Source organism: Chlorocebus sabaeus, chromosome 9 (assembly GCF_047675955.1).
Source record: "Chlorocebus sabaeus isolate Y175 chromosome 9, mChlSab1.0.hap1, whole genome shotgun sequence".
Lineage (NCBI taxonomy): Eukaryota > Metazoa > Chordata > Mammalia > Primates > Cercopithecidae > Chlorocebus > Chlorocebus sabaeus.
In genome coordinates this window covers 123,434,187-123,456,231 of record NC_132912.1, presented here as the reverse complement: position 1 = coordinate 123,456,231, position 22,045 = coordinate 123,434,187, and the positions used below count along the sequence as shown (strand labels likewise).

Genomic DNA, 22,045 nt, shown 5'->3' with positions numbered 1-22,045 from the left:
AAAAAAAAAAATGCAGTCCTAAGGGAGGCCTCACACTTTCCCCACCTACAGGTAAATCTGAAGAAATTTGCACCGAAGAATGACAGTTTCACCTCTACCTCCCCCATTAGAGATTCAGGCAGAACTAAATTTGGTGGTTGGATTCTACCCTGCTGTGCTTGGAATCAACTCAGCAGTTTTGCTGATTTTCTTTCTTTGATGAACATTTAAAAAGAAGATCCCAACTGAGTTGCTTCCTTTTTTCTTTCTGATTACAGCCTTGAACAGTGGGAATGAAAAGGCTGCGGATGCCTGAGTGCAGAACTAATTGAAAGTAGCCACTGAAACTAATGGTACTAATGGGGATGGAATACGAATCTCAGAATTCTAAGGAGTTTGGCCAAACTTTTGAAACGAGTGGTGCACACCTGCTGCATCTGCTTTCTCCACCCACCCACTTCCCTGTTCCTCGTCGTCTGTCTTTGATCTCTGTCCCTCTGCTGAAATTGGTCCCTGGGAGGTCACCAAAGCCATTCTGCACACTATGTTCACCAGCCTTTCCTTGCCCATCCTGGGTCTCCACCTCTCTGCCAGGTGCCACTGCAGATGGTCACCTCCCTCCCTTCCACTGCTATCTCCATGCATATGATTTTCTGTTTGTTTGCAACTCCTGATAGCAAGAGTTTCAGTCTCCATTCACTTCTGATCTTCCTCTTATTCCCAAATAGGGAGATTCTCAATGCTCTGCCCTCAGCCTTGAGTGCTTAACAAGTGGTAGCTATTATGATTATTCTTTAAAATTCAAAAGCTTCGATTTTCTTAAAACCAGTCCTAGTACATCCTAGCACATGAGTACCTGGCCACACCTGGTTGGGGCTGTGAGTAGAGACAGCCCCTTTAGAGCATGACATCTCCATTTTGCCATGGATCCTACCACCTGCTTTACTCACTTGTGTGGCTGCCTGGTCCGTCAAGGCCATGGAATTTCTAACCACAGCCTTGCAATAAGTTTCTCTCTGTCTGTCTGTCTGTCTGTCTCTCTCTCTCTCTCTCTCTCTCTCTCTCTCTTTCCCCTTGATAGCCATAAACATCCTTCTCTGACCTGAGCACATCTTTCTGTAGGAGAGAAAGGTAGGGGCTGGCAGCTCCTCTCTGCAGGTTCTTTCCAGTTCCGTGCCTTTGTCCTAACGGCAGCATCAGCAGTCTCTTCCTTTTTGATGAGGGGTATCAGAGGCGTTCGAACCAGAGCGACTCCATCTTGAGCGAGGGCTAGGAAAACGAGGTTGAGACTTGCTGGGCTGTCTTCCCAGAAACTGAGGTATTTCTAGCCTCTAGATGTTTACAGTTAAGGAAATAGATTGATAATGTTTGCTAAACAGACCTAGACTTGGAAGTGTCCTGATATCCCAATATCTTGAGGACAAAGGCATTTCTAGTTTTGCTTTAAATACTGATTCTTGTGAAATACAATAATTAAGAAAATCAGTCCTTTATCACAAACCCTTATAACAGAGCACATCTCCCCAAGATTTTTTATTTATTTATTTATTTATTTATTTATTTATTTATTTATTTATTTTGAGATGAAGTCTCGCTCTGTCACCCAGGCTGGAGTGCAGTTGTGCCATCTTGGCTCACTGCAGCCTCCGCCTCCTGGGTTCAAGCAATTCTCCTCCCTCAGCCTCCCAAGTAGCTGGGACTATAGGTGCGTACCACCACCATGCCCAGCTAATTTTTTGTATTTTTAGTAGAGACAAGGTTTCACCATGATGGCCAGGATGGTCTTGATCTCCTGACCTCATGATCCACCCGCCCTGGCCTCCCAAAGTACTGGGATTACAGGTGTGAGCCACTGCACCTGGCCTGATCTTTTTTATCCTGTATATAAACAAGCATTGTACTGAGGGTAGACACATTCCCCCTCTTACTTTCGGGAATGCCCTGCTTTGTCTATCGAGTGGTCCTTTCACCACTTTACTTTCCTAATAAACTTGCTTTCACTTTGCACTGTGGACTCTCCCTAAATTCTTATGCAAGATCCAAGAACCCTCTCTTGGGGTCTGGATTGGGACCCCTTTCCTGTAATAGGGGCAGACTTTTCTCTTTTCTCTTCTGATGTTTTACTAGCTCCATGTTAGAATTGCTGCCCCAGCTGTGAAGGCCACTGAGCATTAACTAATGCAGGGACTCCCATCCCTCACACACAAAGACGAAAAGAAGCATCAAGGAAGAAGAGGAGGAAGAGATTCTGGAGCTAAGGCAGGAGATCAAATTCAAATGAGAGTTTACAATTCAGTGCACAGATTCCAGATTGAAGAACCCAGGCCCCTGCTAAAGCCGTAATTCCTCCTCAAACTTCCAGAGAGCCAGTCTCTGAGAGCCAATGCCAGACACAGAAAGTATCATGCAGTGAGGGAATGCAGGCCTTCTGTGTATTGCATAGGTTTTGCACTCTTAGGTGGATGGGTCATTTGCATTTAGGTGCATTCAGCTCCAAGTACCTTAGAACTTAAAGTATAATAAAAAAAAAAAAAGAGAGAGAGAGAGAAAGAAAGAAAGAGAGAGAGAAAGAAAGAAAGAGAGAGAGAGAGAGAAAGAAAGAGAGAGAGAGAGAAAGAGAGAGAGAGAGAAAGAAAGAAAGAGAGAGAGAAAGAAAGAAAGGAAGAAAGGAAGGAAAGAAGGAAGGAAGGAAGGAAGGAAGGAAGGAAGGAGAGAGCTAGCTGAGTCAGACTAGAGTTTTCATTCTAGTCTCACCACTTCCTTGTTTCGTGATCTTGGGACATCCTTCAACTTTTCCAACTCATTATTTCTTTAGTGACAAGTGGGGATAATCCCACCTCCCAGGGCTCTTAGGGGTGCAATACGATAATAGGAAGATCTAGCACATACCACAAACAGTGTTACTGGCAGCAAATCCGCATGGGTCTGCAGCAACCTCAGTTCTTCCCACCTCAGAAGAAAGAATTCAACTGAATGGGCATGAGGCAGAGTGAGAGAACGAGGGAGGCAAGTTTCAGAGCAGGAGTGAAAGTTTATTAAAAAGCTTTAGAGCAGGAATGAAAGGAAGGAATATACACTTGGAAGAGGGCCAAGCAGCCAACTTGCGAGATCAAGTGCCCGGTTTGACCTTGGGGTTCTATAATATTGGCATACTTCTTGGAGCTTGCCTCTCTTCTCCCCCGATTTTTCCCTTGATGTGGGATATCTGCATGCACAGTGGCCTGCTAGCACTTGGGAGGGGTTGCTACAACCATTTACTGGAGTTGTATGATGCTCACTTGAAGCATTCTTCCCTTACCAGTTGAAGGCTCTTAGAAGGTCATATACCAGTTAAACTCTACCATTTTGCCTCTTAGTGTACATGCTTGAGTCCACTCACCCAACTCCTGAGATCTTATCAGGAAGCTGCTGATCACCAGTTTCAGGTTTTTTCTGTCTATTGGGAGACTGCCTTTCCGTAGTGCTGGCCGCGACCAATTATTTTAGAGAAACAGTGTAAAAACCGCCTGACCATATTACTTGATGGTCACCTGACATTCCTGATGCCTGTGGGAGGGAACCCTATCCTGCCCTTTTCATGCATGACTAGCTACCTACTATAACAATAGGAGGCAAACAACAGCCAGGATCATCCTGTACAGCTGCATAGGTTGTGCACTGTACAATGCCAAGGGTGTCATTCACATTGTCTCTCCATAATCACACGCAGCAGCCCCACCTGCAAATGTGGGTTTGCTTTATCTCCTTTCCCCTAATGAGAGTAGTTAAAAGATAAAGTGAAAAGATTAGAGAGAATAGCAAGGGGCACTTGGTAACTACACGACTGACAGATGTATTAAAATAATGTGACCATCTTCTGCTTCCTCTACTGGACAAAAGGGGACTCCTCAACGTGTCATAAACGTTTATGTACTAGGCATGCTAGGCTCACAACAGGCATTTCTGTCTCATTTCCGTAGAGCACAGCTCTTCATAGCCTGTGGTCCTGTTGTCTTCACCCCTGAGTGAAAGTAGAAAGCTGTTTCCATCTAAGAGCATATCACTGGCTTCAAGCCATCTCCTTTTAAACTCTTAGCCTGTGCCTTTTCCCCACATCTCACACCAAGCCCCACATCACTGTAAAATCAAACTAAAATCTGGTCTGAGAAAGCCTTTGTACTCTCACACTTGAGTTCTTATGGAGGAACTGTAACCTAACATAGGAGGCAGGCAAGCTGAACACTAATGTAGGACTCTGCTTCTGTAAGCTAGCCGAGTCTCAGTCAATCCCAGCAGCCATGCGTGAGCCACTTATAGGGAGTTAACTGTTCAAACCATGTGCGAAGGAGGTTCATGCAGAACTGTAACCAATCCAGCTGTTTCTGGACCTCACTTTTGTTTTCTGCACGCTACTTTTTTTTTCCTCTGTCCATAAATTTGCTCATGTGGCGAGTGCTAGAATCTCTCTGAATCTGCTGTGATTCTGATGGCTGCCTGATTCATGAATCTTTTTCTTTTTCTTGCTTAAACTCTGTTATATTTAATTTATTTAAAGTTTTTCTTTTAACACTGTGAATCTGGTCCATCAGTCCTTAGGGGACAGTCCTTTGGTATTTAGTGATAAGAGAGTTTTGGGGGTCATGAGGGTAGCCCCAGCTATGGAATCTCTGCATCAGGGCAGCCTTCAGAACTCAGCACTGCCTCACTTGTCCATGCCTCTCATCAGCCTCGCCCTCTGCACTTTGCTCACATTTCCCCCTAAAGCTTTCCTTGTGGCACGAGATTCTTGACATCAAGATCTTCCTACTGGACATCAGTCAGATGTGTGAAAACTGAAAATAGATAATATATTTTAGAAGAAGACTTCTGTTCTCTGAGAGACAAATTATGAAAATTCTTACTAGCCCTTTAAGGCATAGAAAATTATATTGTCAATATATTGCCTTCTATTTTATACATGTCCTTCAAAATCAAAGACTGTTAACATCTATTGCTTTTCATCTTTGTTTCAATTGTATGCATTTATAAGACCAGTAATTCTTACCATTAATATCAGCCCTCCAGTTTTCATTTTTACTGATTTTTATGTAACAATTTTAAGATGCGATAAACTGCATAAGTACGCACTGATGTTGAAACACAGCACCTGAATCCAGCTGGTAGCTGACAGGTAGCCACCATCCAATTACCCAAAATGTTTCCTAGCCAGCTGATGTACAAGAGTCCTGATTGGGGTTTGAATGCCAAATATCTAAAAGATAAGGGCTGAGTGCACTGATAACTAAATATCAAACTGGAAAAACAGAGTCAACTGCTGTCTCAAACTCCAAGTCCATTAGACGGGGTGAGCCTCAGACACTAAAGGCCTTGTGGGGGAAAAGCAAGCAACTGCTTTGGTCTGTTCCATGCATCTATCTTCTCTGGGTTGACACTGCAGAAATCCATAAGGCTGAGTTCCTGTGGTCAAGGTAGGACCAGTACTCTGGGCCTGGCCCTGCTGGGTTTTGTCACCCACTTCTAGACAACTCTGCAAAGCAAGGCTGCTTTCTGCCAGGTGCCATTACTGGAGCGCTCCAGACCTCGAGAAATGTGTAATTAAGAAACTCATAATCGTCCTACCCCTTCCTTCCTGCTCTCACCCCCAAAGATTCCTGCTGAGGGGTTAGTAGATCACTCAGAAGACAATGGAGAGCCACTGACAGGGTTTAAGGCAGGGAACCACAAGCCTAGATTTGCATTTTGAAAAGATAATTCAGGGAACATCGTACATCTACGCGGTCCGTGGGGGGGAAATGCTAGAGCTGAGAATGGATTCCACATTAGATCAGAACGATGTGTCCTCTCATCCTGCCAGGAACTGACCTTTGTCTTCTCCATGCATCAAACTCTCAGATAGGATGCTCCAATGGTGGATACACACAGTGTATTTGCTATTGTTGTTGTTGAGTTAGACACTTAGCGGATTGAATTGGTAACATCATTTTCTCTTTTTACCAACTTGTTTTCATTGATGTTACCTTGGACTCTATTCCTCCCCAACCCATGTAGCTCTGTCCACCCTCATTTTCCCCAAGATGTCCTGACCAAGTGGGAACAAAAGGGATCAACTGTAGCACTTGAGTTATTTCCTCTCACAAAAGTCTGCACCTGCAGTCACTTTCAGTCTCTCTTGGGTGAGAGAGAGTAGAAGGTAGCAGAGTGGAGTGGGAAGAACTCTGAACATGAAGTCCAAATACCTAAGATTTCCCGTGTTCTGCCTCTTCCTTTTCATGTGACCTGGGGTCACGCCTCCATTAGCTTACCTGTAAAGGAGGACCAGGTCCCCTTGCACATCCTGTAGCAGGGAGTCTATGATTCTGCAGTTGGTTCACTGTGCTACTTGCTGGGGATATGGCAGGAACAAGAATGATAATCCTTGCTTTCATGCTGCGCTGGCTTCTTCTGAATTTATTTGACTTGGTTATTCAAATGAGTTTCAGCTGCCTTTGCAAGAAAACAAGCATCTTCCCGAAATGTGTTGGCCCTTCTCCAGAAGTTATGCAAATGACAGAGATGCTGGTTTATTAGAAGCAAAGAAAGAGGCTCTCTTCCCTGGGCAGCCTTCAATGGTGGGAATCCCTAGTGCCTCTGCTAGCTGGGCATTCTGTTACAGTAAAGGAGCCCATGAATACCGAGAACTTGGTCACAGGGTTTGAACCAAGGTAAAAACACTCACTCTGGCACATCAGGGATGACCTGGGATAGGGCGTGGAGCTTTGCCCTCACTGAGCTCTAGCAAGGGAGGGTGGGGCCCAAACCATGGCTTTGCTTAGCTTCCTACCTGGTAATTTATCAAGCACCAGATGATGCAGTATTATATAGCCATTAAAAATAATAAAGAGATATGCATCCATTTATAGAGAAAAATCTTCACAATATGCCAGTAAATAAAAAGTGAACTATAAAAACAGAAGATACAATAAAATCCCATTCTGATTATACACTGTCTATATAAGATATATAAAATAGCTAATGTTTATTGAAGACTTACTGAATACCAGCCATTGATTTAAGACTTTATACATACTATCTCATTTCATCATCCAAAAATGCTGTACAGAGGTACAATTTAAAATCCCAATTATACAGATAAGAAAACAGAATCAAATCAAGTTTAAGTGAATTTTCAAAATCAAAGAGTCAATAAGCGATAAAACTAGGCTATAAATCCAGTCACTCTGACTCTGGCCCCTAGGCTTTTAGCTATCTGATCGTACTATATAGGCCTCTGGAAAGTTTAGAGCAAAGTACTGATATTGGTTATTTCTTGAAATCGGTCGTTTTCTTCTTTTACTTTATCTGTGATACAAATATTATGAAGATAATATGCATATATTTATGCAGTAAATACCTTACTTTGGGAAAAAAACAATTAATCTCAATTAGAAAAAAACAGAATTAAAAAGGTAATTGGAAGGAACGCAATTGAAAGAAAGACTTTTGTAAATCTTTATTTCTGTCTATTGAGTTCTTGAGTGTATTTCACAGGCCAGTTTGTAGTACTATTTGTCTGCCTGTAATCTTTTTAAATACTCCAAGGTCTAATTGTTTAGTTGCTTAATGAAACTGATTCCCTTTGAGGTTCCCTAACAAGCTTAATAATGCCTTTCAAAAAGAGCTGAGTAACCAGTTAAATGGAATTACATAGGCATGACTATTTGCTGCTTAAGTCAACTGTGATATTCTCAGACTTCATAATTGGTTATGCAATTGCTAACTCTAGGGCAAATGAACGTCTCATACTTCCTAGTTTGTCGGTATAAAAGAAAATCATTTAAAACTTTGCTTTCTGATATGTGTTTCATGGTGAGATGTTGGAAAAATATACATTTTCAAATGCTGAACACACTTTTATAAAAGGTCATGCTGACCATTGGAAAATTAGCTGGTATATATAACTTCATCATTTTAGCAGTTCGATTAACCTCAGTTTCACAGCATAGAGTGGGATGCAGAGGAGGAAAATCCATACGATGCCTAGGGCACACTCTCTGAATTTGAAGCAGCATGGACTTCCTCCATATCAGAGGTAGATGTCTAGTGAATGCATCAGTGCTATGACTCCCCAGAACGTTATCATTTGGGGAGTTTCTGTTCAGTCCTCCAGATCTCCAGGGCCATTAACCAACAGCCATTTGCTTGTGTTCAGGCCTAGGGCTTAGATCTAAGGGTAACAGCATCATCCTTGGGCACGTACAGTCAAAGATGGGGAGTTTTTATTCCCTGGTGGCTCTGGCTCATTTATCTTTAGAGTTTATTGCCAGTGATAAAGAACTCTTACATATCCTTAAATACGATGTTGTGACATGAAAACATGAGATTTTCAATATTAATGCTCTCTGGCATAGCAATTGCCTTATTAATGCTGGTGGAGATCTGGTTTCCCCAAGGGAGAAGATGGCCCAATAATAATACAGTCACCCCAATATTCATGGGGGATTGGTTTCAGGACCCCCCAGTGCCAGACACCAAAATCCATGGATGCTTAAGTCTCTGATACAAAGTGGCACAGTATTTGGATAGAATCTACACACTTCCTTCTGTATACTTTAGATCATCTCTAGATTACTTACAATACCTAAATACTATGTAAATAGTTGTTATATGGGTTTTCTTATTTGTATTTTTGTTGTATTGCTATTTTTAATTTTTTCTAATATTTCTGATCTGTAGTTGGTTGAATCCACAGGTGTGGGACCCAGGGATTCCGGGGGCGGGCTACAGTCACAATCATAGCTCCACTGTAGCAGGTATCACAGCCTGCGGCAGACTAGCTGGGCGTATGTGTGGGCCACAGCTTTGGTAACAGTCATAGAGCAACAGTAATGAATTCCTGCTGTGGCCACATACTCATAAGCTCTTGACATGCACTATTTCCCTAAATCCATTCCTATCACCCTAGGAGGCAGATCCTCTTATACCCATTTACCCATGAGGAAATGGAGGCTCTGAGAGGCAAAGTCACTTGCTCAGCATTACAAAAGCTGCGTAGAGGGGCAGTGCTGAGGCTTATAGCCATACCTACCTAGCCCCAAAGCCCCTGTGGGTTGAATCTCTGTGCCATGTTTTCTCAACACAGCACAATTTTCAAGGTGGAAGACACCCAGGTGGGGAGTCCTGCATCCTGACTGATGAGGGCGTGGGGGAAGGAAGCCTCAATCAGAGCAGCAAACCAGGGAAGTTTGTTTCTAGTGTATTGTACCCCACCCCCACCACCCAGTACAGTGCTGGGGAGAAGCCACGTGCAGACTGTCACCCTTGACTTTGAAAGGCCCGGCTGCCATCTGTAGAAGAGGAACTCCAAGCAAAACGACAACTGTCTTTCCAATTCCACCACAGATGCCATTTCACTCTTGCAAAACACTGTTTATTTCCAGAGATACCTTTGAAACTTAAAATAGACAATGATCCTTGCTTAGTTAACTTGAGGCTGCCTCCTCGTCGCCTAAGGGTGAATTCCAAAAGCAGCGGACAACCCCAGGTCTGGTAAGAGGAGAATGAGACCAGTCGGGGAGCTCAGCCAGGCCGAAAGGATAAAGTGATTGGAACTAAAAGGGCTAAAGATAGGCCAGCGGGAGAAGAGACTCCAGAGAGAAGGGAGAAGCTAGGGAACATCAGGATGAACCCCAAACCTACTGATACCCCTTCTATCCTCAAATCCTCTCTCCTCAAACACAAGCTTCCAGTAGCACAGCTAGCCCCCAGCTCTCCCAGCACTGGGCCCTCCCCTTTCAAGACCAGACTATACAAGGCCCAGGATTCACGCCGAGTTAGCTCTGACTCTGATAGTGCCCCATCCCTCATGTCCCTTGAACATCAGTTGCTCTGGCACCCACCATTAGATCTGATTATCCAAGATTGTGGATTCAATTCCTCTTGTGCCCCCTTGCTGCAATTCATTTGATGTGACTCTCCAGACATTTTGTGCTAACTTGCCATGAGTTAGGCTTTGTGCTGCGTCCTGTGAAGGATCAAAGGAGTTGAATCCTGGCTCCGCTACTGGAGAGCCCTGAGAAAGTTCCCTAACAACTCTCCTCCTTTTCGGTAAAATGAGTATACTACACCCACCCTGCTGGGCTCTTGGGATGTCATCATCATTAAATACATTAAGGCACCAAGCTCAACTTGGAGGTCGTTGGGACTTTGCTAAGTGGTATGAAATAGAGGAAAATGACCCCAGTTAAAGGCTCACCTGCAACCAAGGCACAGCTGCAGGAGTGTGGGGCGTACGTCCAGAAAACGTGCAACAGCAGGCAGTAGTGTATGGACAGAGGTTGGAGGAAATGTGAGAGAAAAGGATAAAAAGGTAAGTGTGGGGCAATGGTTCCACCATGGTGCCCTGGTGACTTGCACCTATCCAGACAAGCTACCTCTTGAATGACTTGGCACAATGCCTGTACTCCTCCAAGGACATGAGGTTTGTATGAGCTGCTGTGAAGCCATCTCCCACTCGTCTTCCTCTCTCCTTGGGAGGCTGTCATGAATTAGTCTCTCAAGGTCTTCAGGGTGCTGACAAGGTTTGGCACTTTCTGCCCTGTTTCCCCCACTCCAAAAGTAGAGCTGTAGAACATGAAACTGTTCAGCCAAAATCTGCAAGTGTCCCAGCTCATGGTGTAGTCATCCCATCCCTTCCATTTCAGTGTTGCCCAGTTTGGTGTTTGGGAAAGATCATGGGAAACTGGCCCCCCTTTTCACTGTCTATATACAAACAATAAACTGTCTAAATCTATAAGTGGTTCACTGTCTATTACCAGCCAAATTAGCCAGGCTTTGGCCTTGGCTTTGTTTTGTCTCATGTGCATGAGCTTGGCAACAAGTAGACGTTGAACTGTAGAGATGGAATATTAGGGTGGGATGTATTTCTGAGGTTTTTGAGCTATATCATCCTTTTGGACTTCTCACCTTTTGCCTTCTATTTTCACAGCTAACCCTAGGATGACTGGCCCCTGACACTTGAGCCATCCCATCTTCTGTCGTAGGTTGCCCCATCCATCCCCTCAATGCGCCTGACCTTGAGGACCACTGACAGAGGAGCAGTCAATAGAAATTGCTAAATATCCAGAAAATCTCAAATGGTATTTAATATGCAGTTCATCAAAAGTAAAAGTTCCTTAAGTTTTCATCCAGAAAAGTTATTTATAAGGGATGAATGTATAAACATGTTGTATGCAAATATTATATTCAAGGGCAAGACCATGAAAACAGTTTAAGAATCCAATGACGGGAAATTGGATAAAGACATCGGAGTGCACTTGTCAAAACACAGCTATCAAGAATGATGATGTTGAACAATCATTTAGCAATATAATTGGCTAGGACCATGGGGAGTCAGATTTTACCCAACTTGTAAATTAACAACTCTGCCGTTGCTTCATGAAAGAAGACATGAGACCCTTGGGTCAGGAACAGAGGTCTCTAATACTCACAGCAATATCAGGAGTCAGAATTTCAGGGTATTTTTTTCCCTGCCAGTTTCTCAAGTCCCAGTTCCCACAAAGTGACAGGAAAGGGCCAGGTAACACTAGCACTGCCATCAGTGGCTCTATTACAGAACAGGAACTCCAAGCTTAGGAAACCCAAATCTTTTATAGTTAACAATAAACACATCTGCCATTGTTCTGAACGGATATGCTATCCCAATCTTCCACACCTGTTCACTATATAAATATCCATGAAAAGATAGACAGGAAAATAGATGGAGAGTGCCTCTGCTCACAAGATGTGCAGAAATGTGAGAGGCTCATGGAGAATTGTTTCCCTACAATGACAAAATGCTGACAATATATTGTTATGTAAAATAAAGCAGGCATTTTCACCTCATTTTCATGAAATATATGTGTGTTTATATAGATATTTAGAAAAGTATGAAAGGACATTCATCCAGATATCAATAGAAGAGTTTATTATTTTTTGTTAGTTGTAAGTTCAAACTTTTCTAGTGAACATAGATTACTTGAGAAATTATTTTTAATTATTATTATTATTATTTTTGAGATGGAGTCTTGCTCTGTCACTCAGGCTTGAGTGCAGTGGCATGATCTCAGCTCACTGCAACATCCGCCTCCTGAGTTCAAGCAATTCTCCTGCCTCAGCCTCCTGAGCGGCTGGGATTACAGGTGCGTGCCACCACACCCAGCTAATTTTTGTATTTTTAGTAGAGACAGGATTTCGCCATGTTGGTCAGGCTGGTCTCGAACTCCTGACCTCGTGATCTGCCCACCTTGGCCTCCCAAAGTGCTAGGATTACAGGTGTGAGCCACTGCACCCCTCCTAAATGTCAATTTAATAACTGAGGGACCCCTTAAAATACCCCTGCTGACTTCCATATGGGTGTGTAAAATAGAATCTGCTCACGTCTTAGAGGAGATAAGTACATGCTTAACGTTTTTAGGAGAGACCTGCCTTTTGACATGGAGAGCTGTAGCACTGTTGACAACAGCATACTTCCTTCAACTATGCAAACCACATTCACATCAGAGCTGCCTACGAATGATTATTTTCCATAATGCTATGCTCCCTCCTGCCTCAGGCAAGTGTGAGTCAGGAAGTGTATCCAGGGCATCCCTCACTTTTACTCATTTTTGCCAAATGCAGTGCAAGTGTATAGACTCTTTTTCATATTTATGTTGGTTGCAGAGCATAAATCTGAATAGGTTCTCCAAAGTAAGCTTTTTCTGTGTGCATTTACTCCCAATGATAAGTATTATGAATTGCTTTATAGTAATCATTATGCTTTTTCGTATTTTTTATGGTTAGTCTGTGCTATAAACTTGTTTGGTTTAATGATTTGGGTGATCTTTCTCTCTCTCTCTCTCTCTCTCTCTCTCACACACACACACACACACACACTATACAACACACAGTTTCTTGTGTTTAAACAGGGATAGTGATTACCTTACAGATTGTGATTAGGATCAAATAAACTATAAGTAAAGCCCTGTGGGATAATCTGTGGGACAAAACTGTAACACAATTTCAAATTTTCTGCAAAAAGTAAACAGTATTTTATAACTGACAAAACTAAAAATGAACTTTAACTTAAAATTTCTTATTACACAATTGACAATTCAATTAACTTTCCAATATTAATGTCTCTGTGTGTATATGTGTACACAAACATATACAAGTCATTTAACTTAAAAGTATATTTTCTAATAGCTATTTAAGAGCCATCAAACTCTCCAAAAAAAGAGATAGCTTTTTAAAACAATTATTTCACCTTATGATAGTTACTTGCATAAATTGATAATTTAACCGGCTAATTATTAAATCTATTGTAGACAGGATGAAGCAGCATTAGGAGAGGGTATTTATCATTTGCCTGGGGCTGTTTAATAACTTAATTGAGATTCTTTTGGTTGCGAGTATCACAAATCCATTTCAAATTAGCTTACACTCAGTTAAAATTTGCTGGAAGGATCCTGAGGCAGTAGCTCCGAAAGTCAAAGAGAAAGTCAAATAACTCATGATCAGGAAAAGGAAGCATGAAGCAGGAACCTCTAGGGCCCAGGGTTGTGGATTTTTCTTCTAGAGACTTGATACCCACATTACTCAGCAATATTTTCTCATTTGCTTTTTCTCTTGACCTTAATTCTGGAGAGAGAGGAATTGAGTGGTCCAGCTTGGGTCAGGTGTCCACAGGTCCATGCCTGTTGTAAGCACCTATGGCTGAGAGGTCAGGGTCACATTACAGAGGTATGGCTGCTGGCGCCCAGGCTCATGCGTGTGCATGTGTTGTATATATGCATTTATCTGTGTGTGGCAGGGAGTGCAAAGGTGGATGGGGTGACACTCAGGGATCTGTGGCTGGACTGGCATCCCGAAAGTTCTTCTCCACACGTTTTTGCTTCAGTGGATAGAAATTTCCATTCCTCTTACATTTTTATAACATTGTTAGATCGCTTCCTCACTCTGGATTTTGGTGTTCTAACCAGAAGTTCATAGGCAATATCTAAATGGCCTTTGAGCTTCCACGGTGCACATTAATACTTCATCTAGCAACTTGGAGAGTCCATCTCAGTAGAAAATTCCCCTGGTTTCACTTGGAAACACCCACTGCCCTTGGTAATGGAGCTGCCAAGAATGAATCATGCTCAAATTTGTCCTTTTAGCAGAACAATGCTGCCCTCTGACACCAGTTGAATAGGTTTTTATCTTTTGGGGAAGTACATTTTCTTCCTCCATGCAGTTTCATTAGTATTTGTGAACTGAGCCCCCATGCTTTGCCTGCATGCCTGTGCCAGGCCCTCGCTGCCGTCCACTCCCCTTAATTCACTAATCATCTGTACAGGAGGGGCTGGAGGAAGATGGAACTTAGCCCTGACTGGGGACAGGGACCTGGTTGTGAACCCTTGGCCTAATGGAGACTTGGTCAAGTAGTATCAACTGTCAGGACTTTTATTTCCTGATCTGTAAACTGGGATCAGAATCCCCATTTTTTTTTTTTTTTTTTTTTTTTTTTTTGAGACAGAGTCTCGCTCTGTCACCCAGGCTGGAGTGCAGTGGTGCAATCTCTGCTCACGGCAAGCTCTGCCTCCTGGGTTCACGCCATTCTCCATCCTCAGCCTCTCGAGTAGCTGGGACTACAGGTGCCCGCCACCACGCCTGGCTAATTTCTTTTTGTAGTTTTAGTAGAGACGGGGTTTCACTGTGTTAGTCAGGATGATCTCGATCTCCTGACCTCATGATCTGTCCTCCTTGGCCTCCCAAAGTGCTGGGATTACAGGTGTGAGCCACTGTGTCCGGCCCAGAATCCCTCCCCGCCACCACATTTTTTTTTTTTTTTTTTTTTTTGAGACGGAGTTTCACTCTTTTTGCCCAGGCTGGAGTGCAATGGCGTGATCTTGGCTCACCACAACCTCCGCCTCCTGGGTTCAAGCGATTCTCCTGCCTCAGCCTCCCAAGTAGCTGGGATTACAGGCATGTGCCACCATGCCTGGCTAATTTTGTATTTTTAGTAGAGATGGGGTTTCTCCATGTTGGTCAGGCTGGTCTTGAACTCCCAACCTCAGGTGATCCACCCACCTGGGCCTCCCAAAGTGCTGGGATTACAGGCGTGAGCCACCGCACCCCGCCCAGAATCTCCATTTTATCCAAAGAGCTGAGAGAAGGCAGTGGGGGAAGTAAGTATGAATGTAGTTTGGATGCTGTAAAGTTCTATGTAAATATTAAGTATATTCTCCATTTAAAAATCCACCAACCTCATTCTCTTGGGTGTGTTAAATCACATGCATTCGTGTTTCCAGTTAACCAGAGACCCCACTTTTTCCAAACCATGTGGCAGAGGAATAAAATCTGTAATTATTTTGTTTGAGCTACTTCTTTCATTTTAGAAACTGGAATCATCAGAGGAAATAAATATTCTGTGATATTCACATATACTTCTATGAGAGTAATTAGGAGAATCTTTGGCAAAGTTACATATAAAATATCCCCAGGAGATTCATTTTCTACAAAACCATTCAATAAAAATGAAAAACAGTCCTCCCAACTCTACTCCCACCTAATTCCCTCAAGATCCCAAAGCCTTGTAGTTTTATCAGGGTTACTTATATTTTGTTGCAAATACAATTATTACCTTGTTATCCAGGCCCTTAAGATGTCAGAGTTTTATGCACATAGGGTCAACACACATGATTCTGCATTATTCAGAAGAGGTAAATTATTCATTCTCCTGCAAAAATAGCCCTGTATCTATAAAATATCCTTCCCATTCTGAAGATAATTTATGCCTCCTGACCCCTCAAAGAAAATGAGAATTTCTGGCCATGGGCTCGAGGTGCATCCCCTAGTGGCTCAGCCATGTGTTCACAACCACATCATCTAACAGCACTTCTAACTCACCACACTAATTTGCCTAGTGAGCCATGTTGGCCGGCACCTGAAATTCCAAACAGGATTATCAATAGCATCAACAGCTACAGAGGGGTCAAGGAAAAGGATTATACAGGTCATTTGTTCAGAAAGAAGGTGGCCACTGGTGACTTTGGAGAGGTCGCTCTAACAATGGCAGAATGGCAGAATGAAGAAGTCAGAATGCAAAGATTAAGGCAGGTTTTGATGCTGAGAAAATAGGAACGTAGGTAGTTATTTGCTTGACAAGTGAACTAGCAATGAAAGGAAGAGGAGGGGTAGAACCATGCCTCAAAATAGGCAATTCGTTTATTTTCTTAGTTGTATAACCAAAACATACTCATGTTTGAAGGCCAAGGGGAAGGAACTAATGAAATCTACTGATTATAAGCTGTGCAACCTTTGACAAGTTACTTGATTTCTCTAAACCTTAAAAGTATCTCTTGTAAAACAGGGGTAATAATACTATATATTTCATTGGGATATTGTGACTTTTAAGTGAGGTAATTTATGAAATACTTAGCTTCACATAGTGCTAAGTACCCATTAAGTGATCAATAGATAAAATACTGATTTACAAAGAGAAATAGGAGGAGGAAAAGAAAGAGACATGCAAGGTAGCAACAGAAGATAGAAGAGGAGGAGGTGATAGCATTGAAGGAGCTAGAAAGGAACCCCCGCAGCTGGAGAGGATGGCTGAATGTGCAGAGAGAAATTTTCCACCATAAAGAGGAGGATAAGATAAAGTCTAGGCCGGGAGCGGTGGCTCAAGCCTGTAATCCCAGCACTTTGAGAGGCCGAGGTGGGCGGATCACGAGGTCAGGAGATGGAGACCATCCTGGCTAACACGGTGAAACCCCATCTCCACTAAAAATTCAAAAAATTAGCTGGGCTTGGTGGCAGGCGCCTGTAGTCCCAGCTACTCGGGAGGCTGAGGCAGAAGAATGGTGTGAACCCAGGAGGTGGAGCTTGCAGTGAGCCGAGATCAAGCCACTGCACTCCAGCCTGGGTGACAGAGTGAGACTCCGTCTCAAAAAAAAAAAAAAAAAAAAAAAAAAAGAAAGTCTGGTGGACATTTCCAAATTTCTCAACAATGGACACACAGTTTTGTTGAGACAGTAGCAGGAAGGGGGTGGTTTGAAGACAGGGAAAAAAGCCCAGGATTGCCATTGTGAAATACACATTAAGACTTCACAGAGGTGAACATGGAGATTATAGAGTAGCCACAAGAGCCCATTTGAAATAAAAAGAGAAGTCCAGGACCAGGCATCCAGGAGCAGAACAGCAGGTTAGGACAGAGCAGAAACTCAAGGGAGAGAAGACAACTGAGAAGAGGTGAGGGCAGGCTGTCTTCCATTTGTCTTTCTTTCCCTTTCTTTCCTTCTCTGATTTCCTTTCCTTTTCTCCTTCTCTCTTTTCCTTTCTTATTTCTTCTTTAAGAAGTAATAAGCAGTAGAAGGAGTTGTTAATCATTCCTTCTTCAGTGTTTTCCACCTTCTCATGAGACTCAAAGAATTGATGTCTGTTCTGTAGGCTCTTGTAAAACGTATTGAGTTCCTCTGAAGAAGGAACTGTACAGATGAAAATAATAGCACTAATAAATGCTGAAAGTCTCACAGTATTTACATGATTATATGCAGCCTGAAAATGGATTTCAGAGCCAGAGAAGCTTAGGTATCTGAAAGAAAAATGTAAATGTAATTGGAAATCTATCCCAGCCTTGTATCTACATGCACTATTTACTCTGTTTTGGGGCTTTCTTTGTGATTAAGCTATTAAAATGCAGTCACTCTCCCTTTTTAGGCCAGCCAAAACAATGTAATTTTTTTTTCAAGCAAAGTATAACTATAAAAAGTTAAAATACAGAACATGGGCCAGGCGTGGTGGCTCACGCCTATAATCCCAGCACTTTGGGAGGCCAAGGTGGGCAGATGATGAAGTCAGGAGATCAAGACCATCCTGGCTAACACGGTGAAAACCTTTCTCTACTAAAAATACAAAAAATTAGCTGGGCAGGGTGGCAGGTGCCTGTAGTCCCAGCTACTCGGGAGGCTGAGGCAGGAGAATGGCTGAACCTGGGAGGTGGAGCTTGCAGTGAGCCAAGATTGCACCACTGCACTCCAGCCTGGGCGACAGATCGAGACTCCATCTCAAAAAAAAAAAAAAAAAAAAAAAAAAAAAAAAAAAAAAAAAAAGTTAAAATACAGAACATGACATTACATATCATCTAAAATATCTTTGAATAAATGTATCAGTTTATTGAAGCAGTGTTTAGTGAGAACCTACTATGTGCTAGGCATTGTGCACTTAACAGGGCTATAGGCCTCATGGTTCCTATAATCATCAACACTCACAATCTTTAGAATAAATTTAAATTCTGGACAACATGGAAAATTAACATAAGCCATTGCCTCCCTTCCTCAAATCCAACTTCAGAGATTTTAGGGAATGAAACAGAAAACATGTTGATGGATCCCAGCACTTAACACCAAAACCATGAAAAACCCATGGGAAGATGAAAGATAGTTGAATTCCTATGTGATAGGAAGATGATCGCCTACCTATATCAGGAGAAACCCAGGGCCATAGATGAGAGACATGCTTGGAAGTGCTGGCTGAGTGCACCTTTTATCTCTCTTACCCTGACCTCAGTGGGCTATTGATCTCCTATTGCTTCAGTGGCAAAGCACCTTCCCAAATCAGAATGTATCAGAGCAGTTAGCCAACATCGGGGCAGAGCTGGAGACCCTCTGGAGTGAGAACAAGTGTGGGGAAGCTGACCAGCCCCTGAAAATTTCCTCCTCACCTCTCCAACCCCAGAGCAGAGGAGAGCAGTTAGAAGAGAGAAGTTCCCAGGGCTTTCTGAGGGTGAGGTCTCAGGAGGTACAGGGTAGGGAGAGGTAGGAGAAAGCAAACTGCAAGTGGTTGATTCCTGATAGAAACATCAGAGGCTGTGCAGCTTAAAGCATACGCCCCACCCCTAAACTCACAGTCTAAGATTTTCATTCTCCTTCAGGTATACATTAGTCTCCATGTCAACTGAAATTCCCAAGGGACATGCAAGGTTTGGGGGTGAGGATTTAGGAGTCGTTTATTAAGACTTCTCTGGAGCACACCCCCCCTGAAAGGCAGTACACCAAGAAATACCTACTAGAGACACTTAAAATAAGCCTAGTAAATATCTTTTAAAAGGGAAGGAGTGATATCTGAACACGAAGTAAGAACAAGTAGTTACAGATAAGAAACAATGGGAGATCCTGGGCATGAAAAATATAAGCATAGAAATGAAAAACTCAGTAGATGAGTTGAAAAACTGGATGGATACTTCAAAGACTAAACTAGTAACCTGGAATTTCAAGTTGAGGAATTCTTCCAGAGAGTGACAGGAAGGGTTGAGATGAAAAGAATAAAATTAACATTGAGAGACATGGAAGACGTCAGCATCGATTCAATGCATGTTCCAGGAAGAAATAAAACAGTAATGCTGTATGCAAGAAGAGAGTGAAATAATATTTTTTCAATGCTGAACATAGACATTTTTGAACCTAGAACTTTATAACCAGTTAAGTTTTTATTTAAATATGATTGTGAGATAAAGATATTTTCAGGTTCACAGGGCCTAAAAATTGTTTCCCACTTCAAGAACATCTTTGAAAGAAATACTGTAGCAAAGAGGAGAGATTAATTCAGGAGAGAAAAATGAGGTATAGGAAGTATGGGTGAGTAGATAAGTTTTATTTTTGCTTAGACGTGCAATGACCTCCTATACTTCCCTATTACAAAAACCACAGCATAGCCATGACCATACAAAGTAAACACTCTCAATAAGTATAAACATAGTTATTATAAAAATTACAAATTAATGTTATAACTTCATGGGAATTTTATAAGGGGAAACCATTAAATGAATAGAAATAAGAAGCTAACTGTTCAAGAAGAACACGTGATTTATCCAGTAGGAGACAAGAAAGAGGGAAAAGGAACTGCTTAAGTGCTGTTGGATTTTTAAAAATGAGATTTAAAAATAGGTTGCTTCCAGGAGATACATATATACAAAACAAAAATACAGAAAAACTGAAAATATAGACTGTACAGATATTAATGAAAACAACAAACTCTCATATAACAATGCTCCCATTAGACAAAATTGAATTAAAAGGAGAAAACATCACATGAGTTAAAGAGGAAAGTTATACATTGTGAAAGGAGCTAGGAGAGAATATAATTAATTGTGAATCAAAATGCACCTTAAAATATGCAACTGAATACAGCAACAGAGAGCATGTATAGATCAGCAGCTATAGCTGGAGATCATAAGACAACCTTTTTAATAACTGACAGATCATACGGAAAATATAAGCAAAGAGATACATTTGAATTAATAGGATGAGTAATCTGGACTGTGTATAAAAATCTATATTCTTAGCATTCTTGGAAAAATAACAAATAGTATCATGTAATGAACACAAAAGAAGTCTTAATAAGTTCCAAAGAATCAAAAACCAATATTATTTTTTCTTATAATGCAATAAAATTAGAAATTAATAACTCATACAACTAAAATATTTGTCCTATGTTGAGGGGAGGGGTTAGATAAGTATTCATTGGTCAAGGAAGAAATCATCAGGCAAATTGCATTCACTTAAAGGTGAGTGATAATGCAGGTGCCACATTTTAAATTTGTGAGATGCAGTTAAAGCGATATTTAGAGAGAAATTTAAACCTTTCATTACACATAACAGAGCAACAACAAGAAAAAGGTTACTACAAAAAAGTTTAGCATTCAACTCTAAAGCGTAGAAAAAAGGCAACATAGTCAACACAAAAGAAACAAGAAGGAATGTAACAATAAGGATAAGGACAGAAATTAATGGAACAGAAAGAAGCAATTTAGGTAATTAATAAAGTTAGTTCTTTGAAGACTAATAAGATAGACAAATTTCTGGCTATATTAATCAAGGCAAAAGGGGAGAAGATGCAAAGTAAGCATCCAACAGAATTTGAAGGTGAAAATACCTACCAATATAACTGCAATAAGTAAGATTTGAACAAATACCCAACATGTAAAATGAATAAACACCAGTCCATATTGATATAAATAAGGGGAGGAGAATAGACAAATTTCCCATGCAGTAGAATTCCAAATAATTTATGTACTCTGTCCTAGAGGTGGAGTACTCCTCACTTCCAAAAAGTGCACACTACGGAAAGGGGGATGAAAAGCATCACTTCACAGTAGGGACATCTGGACAACCCACCCTCAGTCAGTGATCCAGGTCAACCTCAACAGTGACGAGTGATGTTGGTGTTGTGTACACTTTATGCGATGTGATGAAAATGGCACTTTATCTTTGTAACCTTCTTTCCCCCAAACACATAATCCCAGTCTAATGATCCGAAAAACATCAGACAGATCCAACTGAGTGACGTTCTATAAATACCTAACAAGTAGGGAGAATCATTTGAACCTGTGAGGCGGAGGTTTCTGTGAGCCAAGATGGCACCATTGCACTCCAGCCTGGGTGAGAGGGTGAGACTCTGTCTCAGAAAAAAACAAAACTAAACTAAACTAAAACCAAAAAATAAAACAAAAACAAAACTGTCTAAGTCATCCAAAACAAGGAAAGTTTGAGAACCTGTCCCTGCTAAGAAGAGCCTAAGAAGACATAACTAAATGTACTATGGGATCATGGGATCCTAAAACAGAAAAAAATGTATTAGATGAAAACCAAGAAAGTTGGAATAAACTGTAGAATCTAAAATAATGTATTAACATTGGTTCATTAATGTAGCAAATGTACCATACTAATGGAAGATTTACTAGCAGGGAAAACTGGGAAAGGGCTTTATGGGAGCTCTCTGTACTATCTTTGTAACTTTTTGTAACTTCGAAACTGTCCTAAAAGAAATATTTGATTTCAAAAAAATACTGCAAACAAAAGCAGTGATAAGTTTGAAAATCTAGAAGACATGGACACATTTCTGAAAACAGAAAAATAAAAATCTGACAAAGATCAAAGTTTGGGTGCCTGGTGAGGGTTTGGTCTCTGCTTCCAAGATGGCACCTTGGACGCTGTGTCCTTACATGGTGGAAGGTCAAAAGGCAAAAAGGGGCCTTGGCTTAATACCCGAGTAATGAAATAATCTGCACAACAGACCCCCACGACACAACTTTACCTACGTAACAAACCTGCAT

The 22,045-nt window shown here is 41.7% G+C and overlaps 1 long non-coding RNA gene across 1 annotated transcript in view; it reads left to right on the top strand.

The window, feature by feature from the left end:
* The window catches only part of LOC119627986 (uncharacterized), an 82,387-nt gene extending 69,609 nt beyond the window's left edge, over positions 1-12,778 (top strand). Inside the window, exon 3 of the long non-coding RNA XR_005244240.2 lies at positions 10,922-12,778. This is a non-coding gene — a long non-coding RNA (uncharacterized lncRNA). The remainder of the gene's footprint in view (positions 1-10,921) is intronic.
* The last annotated feature ends 9,267 nt before the right edge of the window (positions 12,779-22,045 follow it).